The sequence below is a fragment of the Callospermophilus lateralis genome, unplaced genomic scaffold (genome assembly GCF_048772815.1).
Source record: "Callospermophilus lateralis isolate mCalLat2 unplaced genomic scaffold, mCalLat2.hap1 Scaffold_43, whole genome shotgun sequence".
Taxonomy (NCBI): Eukaryota; Metazoa; Chordata; class Mammalia; order Rodentia; family Sciuridae; genus Callospermophilus; species Callospermophilus lateralis.
Window position 1 is genome coordinate 5,689,918 of NW_027514380.1, and position 15,867 is coordinate 5,705,784.

The following is a 15,867-nucleotide window of genomic DNA, read 5'->3' on the forward strand; positions in this document are numbered from 1 at the left end:
AATTTGTTTAATAACCACCGCAGCAGCTCTTTTGCCTGCTTAACGATGAGTCTATGGATGTGCCCAGATCTCTTGAATGTGTGGCTGCTCTGCTAGGGGGCTAGCTGATGGCATAAATACCGAGTTGGGCATGTTGTTTTTTTTCCTTTTTCTTCCTTTCTTGTTTCAAATGCTTTGGGGAACAACTTTGTGAAAATAGTTTCCTGAGGAGGTTGCATATACTTAACATGATTTTCAACACATTCCTGTGGAACATTCACCACAAACCGGCAGACACGCGCACTTCAGATCTTTTAGAAAAGAGAGAGCCATTTTCTTTTCAGTGTGACTCACATCTTCACTCCAGCTCCTGATCATCATTTTACCTCCTCCTTTTCAATCCTCTCATCTAACTCATGTGTGTTAATCAGAAATCTGTCCCTCTCTTTTAAGGGCAAATACAGATGAAAAATGAGAAATTTAATTCTCCCTGCTGAAATTAAAGGAAAACACTACTCTCGTCCCCTTTCTTAGGGCGTTTATGTTAGAAAACTTGCAATTATAAATTTTATCTCTATGAGATGTATGTAAATCTTGGGAAAAAAATGAAGTCTCTTATCATCTTTAGGACCCAGGTATGTTATTTTCTAGAATCTGGGAACCATCCCTTTGAAATGTAAATTTTAAAGAGAAGCAGAATCTTTATCTCCCATCTCTGTGGGAGGACAGAGCCTAGTTTTGCCAGTGCATCATTCCAAGTGGAAATACCACCTCCTGTGATACGGACAAGAGAACTGCATTTCTCTTTTGGAAAAAGTCAATTAGCAAACACAGATGGCTACTTTAATTGGTAGGTGAGTCCAGGATAAACTACCAATAACAACCTGTGTTGTCAAGTCCACTTACCTAGCAGGAAGAATGAAGCAGGTGGCATCACTATACCAGATCTTAAACTATACTACAGAGCAATAGTAACAAAAACAGCATGTTATTGGCACCAAAACAGACTGGTAGACCAATGGTACAGAATAGAGGACACAGAGACTAACCCACAAAATTATGATTATCTTATATTTACATAAAGGTGCCAAAAACATGTATTGGAGAAAAGATAGTGCTTTTTCCACAAATGGTGCTGCAAAAACTGCAAATCCATATGCAACAAAATGAAATTAAATTGCTATCACTCACCATGCACAAAACTCAATTTAAAGTGGATCAAGGACCTAGAAATTAAACCTGAGACTCTGCTTCTAATAGAAGAGAAAGTAGGCCCTAATTTTTATCATGTGGGATTAGGCCCCAACTTCCTTAATAAGACTCCTGTGGTGAAAGAATTAAAACCAAGAATCAATATATGGGATGGATTCAAACTAAAAAGTTTCTTCTCAGCAAAAGAAACAATTTGTGAGGTGAAGAGAGAGCCTACATCCTGGGAGCAAATCTTTACCCCTCACACATCAGATAGAGCATTAATATTTAGGATATATAAAGAAATCAAGCTAAACACCAAAAAAAAAAAAAAGAAAAAGAAAAACTAAACAAACAAACAAACAAACAAAACCCCCAAATCCCCCCAAATAACCCAATCAATAAATGGGCCAAGGACCTGAACAGATTCTTCTCAGAAAACGATATACAATCAATCAACAAATATATGAAAAATATTCATCATCTCTAGCAATCAGAGAAACTCTAATCAAAACTACTCTAAGTCGGAATGGCAGCTATTATGAAGACAAACAATAAGTGTTGGTGAGGATGTGGGGAAAAAGGCACACTCATACATTGCTGGTGGGACTGCAAATTGGTGCAGCCAATATGGAAAGCAGTATGGAGATTCCTTGGAAATCTGGGAATGGAACCACCATTTGACCCAGCTATCCCTCTCTTTGGTCTATACCCAAAGGACTTAAAATCAGCGTACTTCAGGGACATAGCCACATCAATGTTTATAGCAGCACAATTCACAGCAGTTAAACTGTGGAGCCAACCTAGATGACCTTCTGTGGATGAATGGATAAAAAAAAAATGTGGCATATGTACACAATGGAATTCTACTCAGCAATAAAAGAGAACAAGCTCATGGCATTTGCAGGTAAATGGATGGCATTGGAGAAGATAATGCTAAGTGATGTTAGTCAATCCCCAAAAAACAAATGCTGAATATTTTCTCTGATATAAGGAGGCTGACTTAGAGTGGGGTAGGAGGGGAAGCATGGGAGGAATAGATGAATTCTAGATAGGACAGAGAGGTGGGAGGAAAAGGGAGGGGGAAGGGGATTAGCAAGGATGGTGGAATGTGATAGACATCATTATCCAAAGTAGATGTGTGAAGACACGAATTGGTGTCAACATACTTTATACACAACCAGAGATATGAAAAACTGTGCTGTATATATGTAATAATGCATTCTGCTGTCATTTTTTAAAAAAAAATCTTAATAGTATATATGTAATAATTTATGTTGAATTGGCTATATAAAAGTACAAAACTTTTTTTCTGTGTTTACATTTTTTTAGCAGATTGCCTGTGATCACATTTTGGTTTGATGCTTATTCATTATTAAAATAATTTTCTTTCTTGACTATCATTGTGGAGTAGATTTTTGGGGAGTTGGAAATTTTTTTTTAAATTACCTCTCCTCCCTCCCTCCACCCATCCCTCCCTCCCTGCCCCCTCTCTTTCTTTCTCCCATTATTTATTATTTATCTATTTCTATCTATTTTCTAGCTACCCCCTACCATCTATCTCCATTTCTGTTTTATCACCTTGTCATATTTACTTGCTTCTGTTCTTGTTTCCTTTTTTTCTATTCTTGTACTCTCTCCACATGGTCAGCGTGTGGCTTTTAAAAATGGCTCAGTTCATATTATTCCTCTTTTTTATATCTTTTAATGGCTCACATTGTGCCCTTGATGAAATCCAAAGTCTTAAAAGTCCTATTTGATCTGACCATTTTTGAACCTGCACACCTCAGACCCCACCTCTCCTTTACTTACACATTGTGTTGTAGCCATGCTCATCCTTCATTTCAGTACCTTAAGTGCATTCCACCCAGGATTTCCCACATGCCCTTCATTTGGTCTTGAAGCCTCTTTTACATGAGATACAGTTTATTATTCAGTAGGTCTCAACCTAAATGCCCCTGCACTTAGGTTAAGACCTGCTGAATAATAGACTGAGACTGAGAGGCTGTCGGTTACCACCCAGATGGTGTAAGTTAGTCTGCATACTTAACACTATACCATTATTATCATCGGAGTGTTCATCACCATTTCTATCCTAAAAGAACCATGCATTTTCCCCTTCCTGATCATTGTAAAACTAATGTCGTCTATAGAATAAAAAATATGATAGTTCCCCAGCAGTTGTTTAATAAATAGATCAAATGAACTGAAGATTATTTCAAAGAGAAATGTGTTTGTTTTTTCTCTTGTTTGTGTTTTCTCCAGTTGGAGGGCTGGGCAGCAGAGCAGAGATGCATTTGGAACATTAAAATTGCCAGGGAACATAACAATTTCAGTGCTTAAAAGCCTGTGAATCCCAGTTGAGAGCTGTTTCTTTTGACTAGCTCTCTGTTAAATTACGAATCCAATGGGTGAGGCCTGCCACATGCTTGGTAGCATGCTGGGGAGACTTGGGCACTTTGTAAGAATGAGAAGAGCTTTCCTCCATCTGTCAGCCCATTAGATGCTTTGTAACATGCATTGGAAGTCAGCACTCTACTGAGATGAATGGAGGGATGGGGGATAAAGCAGGGCTCCTGCTTCAGTAAGATGGATGATGGTGCTAGATTTTGCTGTGGTTATAGTTGAACAAAATGCTGGTAGATTACTGAGAATGAGGCAGACCACGGATGCGCATTTTGCTGTTCAAGAAGGAATGAGTTTAACAAAATAAAGACTTGTGAAGCATGTATCTGTGCAAGCAAGACTGTTCATGGGTAAACAGGTTTTCAAACTCTTTTAGCAAGTGTTTTGTATTTTATGTTTCTACCCCAGCAGCTTCAAAACATAGGTAACTGATTTTATTTTTCAAATGCCTTTTACTAACACACTGATGAGCTTTAATAACATTAGCAATGACAGTAGAAGATCTTGCTGCACCGTGTTACTAATGAGGCACAGAATGACTGAAATAATATGATTTAAATGGAGAAGTTGTTCACCTCCGCATCCCAAGGACTTTGAGTTTCTGAGAGTAAGCAAGTTTGCCTTCATGCACAGACTGCAAGGTTGGTCCTCATTTGTAATTTGATGTTTAGTTTTGATTAATTAAAAGAGCAGAACTTTGGCTCTGACATTAGGCAGTTTTTTTTCTTGTTCCAGATCAGCTGTGGTGCATCAGACTCCTCTTGGTTTGTGGCCTGGATAGCTGCAGCTGACATTTCTGTGAGAGCTGCCAGGCCTGCTGCCCTTTGTTCCGGAGCTCCCAGCCTTAAGCTCAATAATACAAGGTGAGCCAAGAGTGCTGTCTCTGGAATTACTTCCTCAGTTGCCTTTTTAGTCTCTGGAATTGCTGTTGCAGCACTGTGGTCATCGACCCAAGAAGCCAGTGGTTCAGAGTAAAAAGTATCAAGTGCTCTAAGGGGCTGCCTGTCTTCCTACTCAGCCCCTCCTGACAGACAAAAGGGGACTCATGTAAAGTTCACCCACTTTTGAAATCAGAGAAGCCAGTCATTTCTTAAAAGCTTCTACAGAAAATTGAATCCCTTCCCAAGTCTTACGTTCCTGGGCTTGAGCCTCTGCCCACAGCTCAAAGGAGACAGAATTTTAAAAATCAGCCTCTCTTAAAGTACTGGTACTATCAATCTTTAATTTGATTTCTGTCTGCCTAAGATAGAAGCATCCTTCTGCTTCTAAAACCCCATTTACTTCTGTTTTAATTAAAATTATTAGGATTTTTGAAAGTGAGTTGCATTAGGATTGTCTAGTGGCTTTTGGGGATACTTCCTGGCCTAGCTCTATCTACCAAGTTGCATTCTTTAAGAGTGGGGCTCAGGAATCTTCATTTTAAACAAATGTTCACAATTGTTCTTATACCTAGAGATATATAAAATGCATAGATGTATAAAGCACCTAACTCAATAAGTAGATGCCCCCTAAAGTAGTAATTGTTAATATTTTAACTCATTGTTATGAAATATTTAAGAAAGGATAAAACAAAAATCTCACTATCTCTTTCAATGCATCTTATAGAGAATTTCTACTTGAGAGTAGGCTTTCTCAACATCCACATTTTAATTTGGACTTATTTTGTGATTCATAATGAAATTAAGCATTTTTTCTGTTTCCATGAAAAATTCATTGGGCATTTGATAGGCATTATTTTGAATGTATAGATTGCTTTGAGAAATATGGAAATTTTGAGGGGGTGGTAATACTGGATATTGATCTCAATGGTACTTGACCACTGAGCCACATCCCCAGACCTATTTGTATTTTATTTTGAAACAGGGTCTCACTGAATGGCTTAGCACCTCACTTTTGCTGAGGCTGGCTTTGAACTCATGGTCCTCCTGCCTTGGCCTCCTGAGCAACTGGGATTACAGGTGTGTACCACTGAACCCAGATGAAAATTTTAACAATATTAATTTTTCCGAGTTATGAACCTGGTGTATCTTTTCATTTATCTGTCTCTTAAAATTACTTTTATCACTGTTTTATAGTTTTTCAATGTAGAGTCATTCACTTCCTTAGTTAAGTATTTTATTCTTTGTTATGTGACTGTAAAAGGAATTATTTTTAAATTTCCTTTTTGGATAGGTCATTGTTTATGTATAGAAATGCAACTGATTTTTGTTCCTGATTTTTCTACCCTGCAGTTTTACTGAATTTGCTTATTCTAAAAGTTTTTTTTAATAGTGTTTTTAGGTTTTATTTATTTATTTAGTTGTTGTTTGTCTTTTAATTGTGTTCTGGGGATCAAACCTCACATAAGCTAAGCAAGCACTCTACCATTGAGCTACATCCTCAGTCCTTTTTATTTTTTTTATTTTGAGACAGGGTCTCCCTAAGTTGCTCAGGCAGACCTCAAATTTGCAATTCTCCTGCCTCAGCCTGTTGAGAAGCTCAGTTACAGGAGTGTACTATCATTAGGTTTTCTACTAATAGAGTCATATCATCTGCAAAAGAAGATACTATTTCTTATTCCTTTCTGATTTGGGTGCTTTGGATTTCATTTTCTTGCCCAGCTTCTCTCTGGCAAGAACTTGCAGTACTATGTTGACTAGTAGAGGTAAAAGTGGGCATCTTTGCTTCCCTTTGGATCTTAGAGGAAAACCTATTAGTTTTTCCGTTTTGAATAGAATGTTATTGTGAGCATTTTATAAATGCTTTTTATTGTGTTCACTGGTGAGACTTGTGCTGGGACAACGGTTGAGCAAGATTAGAGTGGGTCACAGGACTGCTTCTGTATCTAGGGCCAAGTCTGGGGTTTCTTGGCCTGTACAGGGGCATGAGTGGGCATGGCAGCTCCTGGGTTCCTGGACAGAGAGAACCTTCTCCAAGAACATGAACAAACAGGTCTGGAACCAATCTAGAGGGGATGGGACAGTTTCTGCTTCAGAGTCAGATCATGATGGTAGGCCTGCTACCAAGACATATCTCAAAGCAGCTTTCCTCTGTCTTGGAATTCAATGGGAAGTCACAATCTCCTACCTGTGTTTTCAAACTTCCATAAAGTCACTTTTGTTGTAGGTTGTTGCCAATTCATTGTTTCTGCCATCTTGCTGACATCAGAAATCTAAAATTTAGATAATATAAGCCATAGTATCTTCATCCATTTTTGAAAGAAAAAATATCCATCATTTGACATTTGTTGTAATTGCTGAGATCTTAACGTGGCTCTTCCTGGAAGTGATCTTATCAACTGATTGTATTTTGCAAAACAATAATAATGCCTCACAAATTTCTAGAGAAACTTCTCACCTTGTAAACTATCTGTTTTTGAGTCCTATAAGACAAATCTAAAAGGATTATAAACAGGTTTTAAATTAGTCAGTGTAGTAAAGGCCTGTTACCTTGGTATGCTTTTCTTGTATTGATTAGAATCAGAAATTCTTTGCCTAGCACTTGATAAAGTGTTGTTTTGTGCTGAATATCAGCAGTATAGAGCTGAAGAAGGTTTGTTTAGGGTATTTGGCCCAAACACTTATTCTTCATTTGTCCACTGAAGAGAATTGTCTGCCTTCTTCTCTAGTTCTTCTCATATTCTTTTACATATTTAGAATTCCATAAGGTAAATTTCAGACCTTTGTTATGGATGAATATTGTATAAATCAAAGAAAAAATACACAGGATGAGAAGAATAGAAACCAATTTATTGAGGGTTCAATATTATCTCTTTTGTTTTATTGGTGTACAAACTAATTTGTACCTGGAAATAAATGGAGGCTTTTCTTCAGAAAGAAGGGAAAGAGAGAGGGAGAAGAAACTTTCAGAGTCATCGTTTATCCCAAAATAGAAAAAATATAGATCCTGCCCTACCCATAAGGAAGATTTACCACCTATTTGTGAAAATAATATTTTGTTAAACCTTTCTCTCTTGGATTGGTTGTCCCCCTGCTCACCTCTGCATGGCTGTCCAGGGCTCGATAAGTAGTCGATGAAGGGCAGAAAGCATCCATCACGGGAAGCAGGGAAACTTATGGCAGGATCACAAGTTTTCTATTTGAAGCAAGGATAGGATGTATTTTGTGTTAATCCAAACGGCCTTAGCTGCATTGTGGAAACTGTCTTTAAAGATATTTCTGATTTATTGCTTTACTTTCAATCTTGTTACTTAAGAGGCCTAGATGACACTAATATGTGGGACAAAATTTGGGAGTTTTAATTATGGAGTATTTAATCAAAATTAATGGATAATTTGGGGACAATTTTGCTTGTGTTATTTGGGGTATCAGTTAAAGATTTCAGATGGTTCACCCAAATTTAAATTTGATTTAGTTTGTTTGACCCTGGTCACAGATGCTTCTGTCTTCTACATCTAGTTTTTTCTGACTTATCCATGCACATAATTTCCATTGGTGACTTATCTATGCACATAATTTCCACTGCCAACATGAGCCAATGGATCCCAAAGGCCAGATTTTATTAAAGTTGCTCACATGAGAGGATTTAATATTGTCTCATAAAGGCTAATAGGTCATACTTTCTTTTGTAAAAACCATTGGCACATAGTGATTTAAAAGAAGAAATAGCTACAGAGCACTAGCAGGTTGAGGAATGTGGGGACAAAATAACCAAGATACAGAGAGAAATGAGCAGGAGGCAAGAGATAACTCAAAATCACTTAAAAGAGATCACTCAAAATAACTTAAAAATAAACTACAATCAACACTTGATTAACTAAAGGTAGTTTATAATGTTTTATACACAGCAGGATATGAGAGGGACTCATTTCCAAATGAATAGGAATCCATTAAGGAGCCATTAATTATAGATTTCCAAAAATTACCGACACCCCATTACTAATTGGACAGCTCCCTGTCAAATATACCTATTTGGCACCATTTTGTACTTACCTAATAGACTCGGTAACAGGACCAAAAATACTTTGACTGAATTATTTAAAATGAGCAACTTTCTTGTGGGAAGAGAAAGAAGAAAAAATATATGCATAAAACTTATATTCCTCAAAGGTAAAATAAATATAACATAAATATGAAATAAATATAAAACATGAATTTTGACATCTTAAAAAATATCTTTAACAACATAATGCCCCATAATTCCAGGAATCTACTTGGGTATTTTTACACTGCAGGTAATGCTTTTTTCTTAAGTATACAAAGCTAAGAATAAGGGTTTCTTCTAATAAGGGACTTAACTTTTGAATAATCAAGGAAGTTAAAAATCAGCAGTTTTGGTAAAAATATCATAATACAAATAGATATTCAATGTCTATTTTTAAGGGAGTTCCAATTAACAATGAGAGTGGAATCTCTGCAATGGGATATCTGAAGTTCTTTTAGTAAAGACAAGTCCTCGCTCGCTCTTTTGTACTTTAAACATTTGTTTTCTGAAAGGACAAAAACTAACAAACTAAGTTGCTCCCTCCCTTTTTTTGGAAGTAGATTTTCTTTTTCTTTTCTTTTTTTTAAGATTATAATACACAACCGTTTTTTGTCTTGCAATTTTTTACTATGATTGGTAGATTTATTTTTATTGTGTAAAGATTTCCCAAGATACTGTAAAACTCTTAAACTGGAAGATACTAAATAATTAACTATAGTTGTGATAGGATTGATGAAGCTTGTTTTCTTGAGCAGATATTGAAAAATCCAAGATGGTATATGCTTTAGGGAGCAATGCCTCGCATAGAGGGGTATTTGTATTATTATAAACTAATTTAGATGTTGAATTCCTTACTGCCCTGAAGGGTTTCCTAAATGACATGTGTATAAAATGTATCACTGTTGTCGGGATGTGTTATGGTTTAGATGTGAGGTGTCCCCCAAAAGCTCACCTGTGAGACAATGCAAGAAAGTTCAGAGGAGAAATGAATGATTGGGTTGTGAGAGTCTTAACCCAATCGGTGATTCAATCCTCTGATAGAGCATTACTGAGTGGCACCTGAAGTGGTTGGGTGTGGCTGGAGGAGGTGGGAATTAGGGCGTGGCTTTGGTCTATTTATTTGTATCTAGAAAGTGGAGTCTCTCTCTGCTTCTTGATCACCATGATGTGAGATGCTTCCTGCCACACTCTCCTGCCATGTTCAGCCTGGCCTCCAGCCTTGAAAAATGGAGTCAGCCTTCTATGGACTAAAACCTCTGAAACCATAAGCCCTCAAATAAACTCTTCCTCCCCTACAAGTATTCTGGTAAGATCCTTTAGTCACAGCAGTGGAAAAAGCTGACTAAAACAGGAGGAAATTACAGCTATCTTGCTAGAAACCCTTCTTTAGGCAGAATTAAGAGAAGGAGCTTAAAGGAGACAGAGTAGGCTGGAATAGCTTCTGTTAGACTTGGAAGGGGTTAGGGGTAGCTGCAACTTCAAGGAAAATTCAAAAGAAAAATATGTCTTTAAGATCTTTTCAACCTCGTGTTATGTCATCTCTCTAAGCACAGTGAGTTTTCTTTTAGGTTTTGGCTCTCTACAAATTTCTCCTCCACTCAAGAAACTCTAACTGTGAGCTTTAGCCAGATCTATTCTTTTGGGTAAAGTTTAAATTAGTTAATTAGCTCTTACTTTACTCTCCTCCTTGGGCTCCCTTTCCCATTTATTTCTCCTTAAAATTTAGAGCAAGATAGTTGGAAAAATGATGAAAACTTAGAATTTATGTAGACCCCATATTCAAATCTTGACTTTTTTCCTATATTAATTGTTTTAGGTAAGTAACACCTTGACCCATAGAGTTTATGCATGAAATTGTGCTGAATATAGTATAAAAAGCTATGGACTTAATTTGTATTAGTTCATTTTTTATTGCCATATGAAATAACTGAGTCTGATTACTTACAAAGAAAGGAGATTTATTTACCTCACAGTTTTGGAGGTTCAAAGTCCAAAGAGCATAATGCAGGCTCTGGTGAAGGCTCTCTCATTTGCATTTTCATATGGTAGATCAAAATACCACAAAATTGGGAGTGCATTTGAGATAGGGAGATCAAATCACAAGTCAGGAAGCCCAGAGCAAGGGAAACAAGCCAGTCTTTAGCCATTTTATTAGGCTCTATCTATTACAGGTCCCACCACCTCTAAACACCACCATTCTGGAGACAATGCTTTTAATATGTGGGGTGACACACTCAAACTATATCCAAGCCATAAAATAGCCCATCCTCAGAATGGTTCCAATCTTGTATGCAGCTACTTAGAAATACTAAGAGTTCAGAATAGTACACACAGTTCTTACGTGTAACTTCATCATCATGTATTAGGGCAAGTTTCTCTTCATGTGGGTGAGCACTGGAAGCCCTATGTCTGTCTCTCACCTAGCTTCCTTTTATACCTCCTTTTTCTCACTGTTTTGCTTGTTTGTTTTGTGTGTGTGTGTGTTGGGGGGAGACTGGGGATTGAACCCTGGGGTGCTTAGCCACTGAACCATATCCCTCCTACCGGCACTTTTATGTTTTATTTAGAGACAAGTCTCACTGAGTTGTTGAGGCCGGTGTTGAATTTACAGTCCTCCTGCCTAAACCTTGAAAGCTGCTGGGATTATAGGTATTCAACTCCGTGCCTGGCTTCCCACCTGTTTTATCTCTAAGAATTTATTCATCTCTAAGAATTTCCATGTACCCTGTATCTTTACATTCTTTAGCATGGAACATGTAGAGAATAAGCAGACTATTCTCTGTTTATGGGATAATTTATTGCTGTCTTATACATAAAGACTGCTATCCTCCAGGAGCAAGGATGAGGAGAAACTGAAAGGATGGAGGAGACGGAGAAGAGAAGACTGATTCTGGGTTGTTAGGGAGTGACCGGACCAAGGTTGGACCAATTTTTCTATTAGTGACATGTATTAGCAAAGTAGACTCTATATAAAAATATAGTAAACTATATTTTTACTAAAGGATTAGAATGTGTGTGGTAGATAATGGGCAGAAATGCAGACCACTGTGTATCTGTACAGTGCTGAATGCCAGGCACATTGGTAAACAAGACAAACAATATCCTTTTTTTTTTTTTTTTTTTTGAGATCACAATCTAGACGACTTAAAGGAATCTATAATCAGTTCAGCTAGGAGTTACTAGGGGACACATTTAGGTATATTGGTTAAGAGCTGAGCAATTTTAATAGTCACATAGGAAATCTCTATCCTTTATTATTATTCTCAATTATCAGGAACAATAAGTCAGTAATTTTATTCTGCTTTATTTAATCATGATATTCAGCTTTATATGTTCTTAGGCTTTAGAATTTATAAATAATATATTTTCCTGTGCAGAACTTAGAGGGACAATTTTCCTGTGCAGTATTTGTCGAGTATAGTAAAACCTAGCAAAATGGAAGTTCTCATTAATAAATTTTTACATGCAGTCTGTGCCTCCCCTATTTTGCACAATATTTCCATTGATTCTTAAATTTTTAAGTGTTTCACTTTTTTTTTTTTAAATTTCTTGGCAGCATACTTCCATTCAATTAAGGACATTATTATATAGTCAGGCAGTCACGGTAAGTGAAACATATAGACTTCAGTGTGATAAGGGGTCACTTCAGTGTGATAAGGGGTCAAAATAACCTCAGGAACATCAGAAAAGACATTCCAGAAAAGTTGTGACATGTTCTATCTGTTGCCCATTCACAGGATTACAGTAAGGACTTTAGGTTTCTCTCTTTGAATGTATATGTCTTTCTTGACCCCAGCTAACTCTTACCTATTCTCCACACTAAAAATTCTAAAAGAAGAATTCTTGACAAAGCAGTGTGTTTTATAATGATTGGAAATTTACATAAATACAGGGAATCCATGCTAATTAATTTACCTAGTAAAGGAAATGTGTATTAAACTCCAAATGATTTCTGCAACAACTGCTTGGAAATATTTAATATTTTTCTAATGAGATGGGAAAAACAAAATTTCTGGGTGAGAGATTACACAATTAACAGGATAATTAAAATATAGATAATCATTACTGACTAGTATTCTTAATGAAGAATAACAAAATCATAACTATTAGAGATTATTTTTGTTGTATTCAGGTATTTAAAGTGACACCATATATATGCCAATACCATTCTAGGTGCTACACATAAGATGAAATTGTTTCCATCATAATCAAGCTAAAAAAGAGACATTAAAAAAGATAAAAAGTTAGATAAAATGAGGCACCTGTTCTACCAGTGACATGGAGAAAGTGATGATAGCTCAGGTTCTAAGAACTATTTGAGCTAATTAGTAGTAGTTAAGAAACTGAGAATGTCTGAACCAGTCCATATCCACTTCAAAAGGGGGCACATCAAATGGTATATGAGGCACTTAAGAGGAATTCTGCATAGGAAGTGACAGACGAAGGTCAAAGATGTTAGTGTGCTGGCTCATGCAGCATCATTTATCAGACTATCCAATTATAAACATGGTAGGCAGGGTGTGAAAAGCCAAAGAATAATGCTAACTATAATCTAAGGAGATTTGGGGGGAGACAGAATTGACAAATGAGCTGGAGTTCACAAGCATATATCCTTTAAGGAAACACTGGAGTGGAAAATGCCAGTAAGGTTTCTTTCAGCAATAATAGAAACTTCCTTGAAATTGCAGGCAAACTCAACTGGATTTGGATCCAAGTTCTGCCCCTTATTTTTCTACCACTTTCTTCACTTCTCTGGACCTTGGTTTTCTTGTCCTTATACAGCACGTACCTCTGTGGTGAATTCATTCATTCACAGATCTACTGGGAATCATGCAAAATGCTTTTTCTTAAATTATTTAATGTAGTCTTCACTTTGTTGAAGATAATATTATCTGCATTTAATTGGAAAGAAAAGCAAAGTAATTTCCCAAGAATACATAGTTGGGAAGTTGTAAAGCCAGGAACAAAATCCTGATCCATCTCAACCCCAAATCCAAACTTATAATAATTTTGTCTCAATTTAAAAAATTGGTACTACATGGAGGCACTCAATAAATACTAGTTCTACTCAATTAATAATGCTATAATTATTTAGGACTTACTGTATTTTATGCATTTCATCCAAAACATGGGTAAAGAACTTAGGAGTTGAAAATCCAGTGATATAAAAATTTGTGTGATCTGATACTTATCAAGGCAGAGAATGATGAACTGAAAGGTCAGATCCCACCTTCCATGGAAGGAATTTGTCAACATTAAATCTCATCAAAGGCTATAACCATATAAAATCAACTTAAGAAAGAGTGTTCAGGCCTAAAATCCCAGTTATACAACATTACAATATCCTATCAATGTATCACTATAGATATACAAACTAAAAAATATAAGTGTTTGTAAGTATATTTAAAATCAATGGGAATTCCAGAAATGATTTCTATAAAGAATGCAGAGTCTGATACTTATCCATACAACTTACATATCTATATATCATTGTATATATTTACTAACTAACCTATCATTTTATGTATTTTGATGTATACATATATCAAAGCAATATCAGAATTATGCATAAAAATCATAGGAACTAATAACATTTCTGAGTTTAAGTTGAAAATAACAGTACTCATAAAAAAGGAGTTTTGGAGTTATAATTGAAGGATAAATAGGGTGTCCTGGCAAAAAAAAATGATTGAAAGTGTGGTTTTGCAAGCAAGAGCTGTACAAAAAGCATGGAAATGTGAAATTAGCACAGAATATGTAGGTAACTTGTTATTACTAGAAGATGAAGAGTAAGTACCTCAATGGTTATTGAGAAGTCAGCTGGAGAGGGCAAGAGAGTATATATTAGAGGTTTGTATGGCTGAAATTTTCTTTATTTTATATGCTTGTGCAATAGCAGAAAAGGACTGACATAACCAGCAACACAATTGTATGAACATTAGTGTTGATGTTGGGAATATGTTAGGACAATACAGGCTAAATTGGGTTCAGTACAGAAAAGATCAGAAGATATAAAAAAAGCAATGCTAAAAGAAGAGGCTCTAGATGATCATTAGTTTGGTCTGTACCTCAAAAACTACTGACTAATACTAACTACCTGATATTTTTTACCTCTGGAGGAGAGATTGATGATTAACATCATCATAGTTTGAATTTGTGAATTTTTTATGCATACTCACACATATATCTAACTATATCTATACTTATGTTTAATAAATTTATCATTTAAAATTTTATTTTTCAAAGATACAGTCAATGTCTTTGGTCTTGTAAATATCCAATCTTAATCCAACATTATTATCCTATGTACATATGTAATTACATGACCAGTGTGATTCTACATCACATACAACCAGAATGAGAAGTTATACTCCATATATGTATGATGTGTCAAAATGCACTTTTCTGTCATGTATAACTAATTAGAACAAATATAAAAAGGAGTGATCCACAGTCACATGAAAACAGGGGTGGTGATAGTGGTGGTTCTTGCAAAACCACTTGCTTGTTAGCATGCTTGTTTGCTGAACGTTGATTTTACAGGGAAATGGATAGATGGGCATAGGGAGAAAGTTCAGAAGCCAGAATAAAACTTTCCACGCATGAAAGATGAATAGATGAGGTAGTAGGTATTGTAATTAGTGTGATTTAATTATTATACAATTATATACATATAACAAAACACTACCTTGTACACCTTGTACATTATATATTATTTTAACCTGTCAATAAAAATAAACTCTTTTTCAAAACACTATTACCCCAGGCTAGGGTTGTGGATCAGTGGTCGAGTGCTTGCCTAGCAATTTTGAGGCCCTGGGTTGATCCTCAGCACCACATAATAGTAAATAATAAAATAAAAATAAATCCAATCTAAATATATTTGTGTAATAATTAAGTAAACATGTGTTGAACATTACTTTATTTGAGGCATTAGGTTACAAAGTTGGTCAAAGGTATCTAAAATATAGAACCTGACACTTTGAGTACAAGTGAGGATCAATGACTGAAACTGGTAAACCCAAATGATAATTTTAATTGTCTTTCTAGTCTCTAGAATAAATGGTCTTATTCTTTACCTTTCTAGATCTTCCTGGCCTAACTCCTAGTTTCCCTTTCTCTGTTTTAGCGATCAGCAGCCCCAAGGAGAGATGCATTTTCTCACCATTGCAGCTCTGAAGGACCACACTGGGAAGAGGGTCCACAAATATTCTTGCCTTTGAATTTATTTAACAGTTCCAATTAATGGCATGGGTTTTTTATAAAAATCCCTTATTATTGTTAGTACAGTTTCCCTAAGGCTACTTTCATATAAACTGTACTGTAAGTTCTTGTGTTTATACCTATCTAGAATCTATTTGTAACATG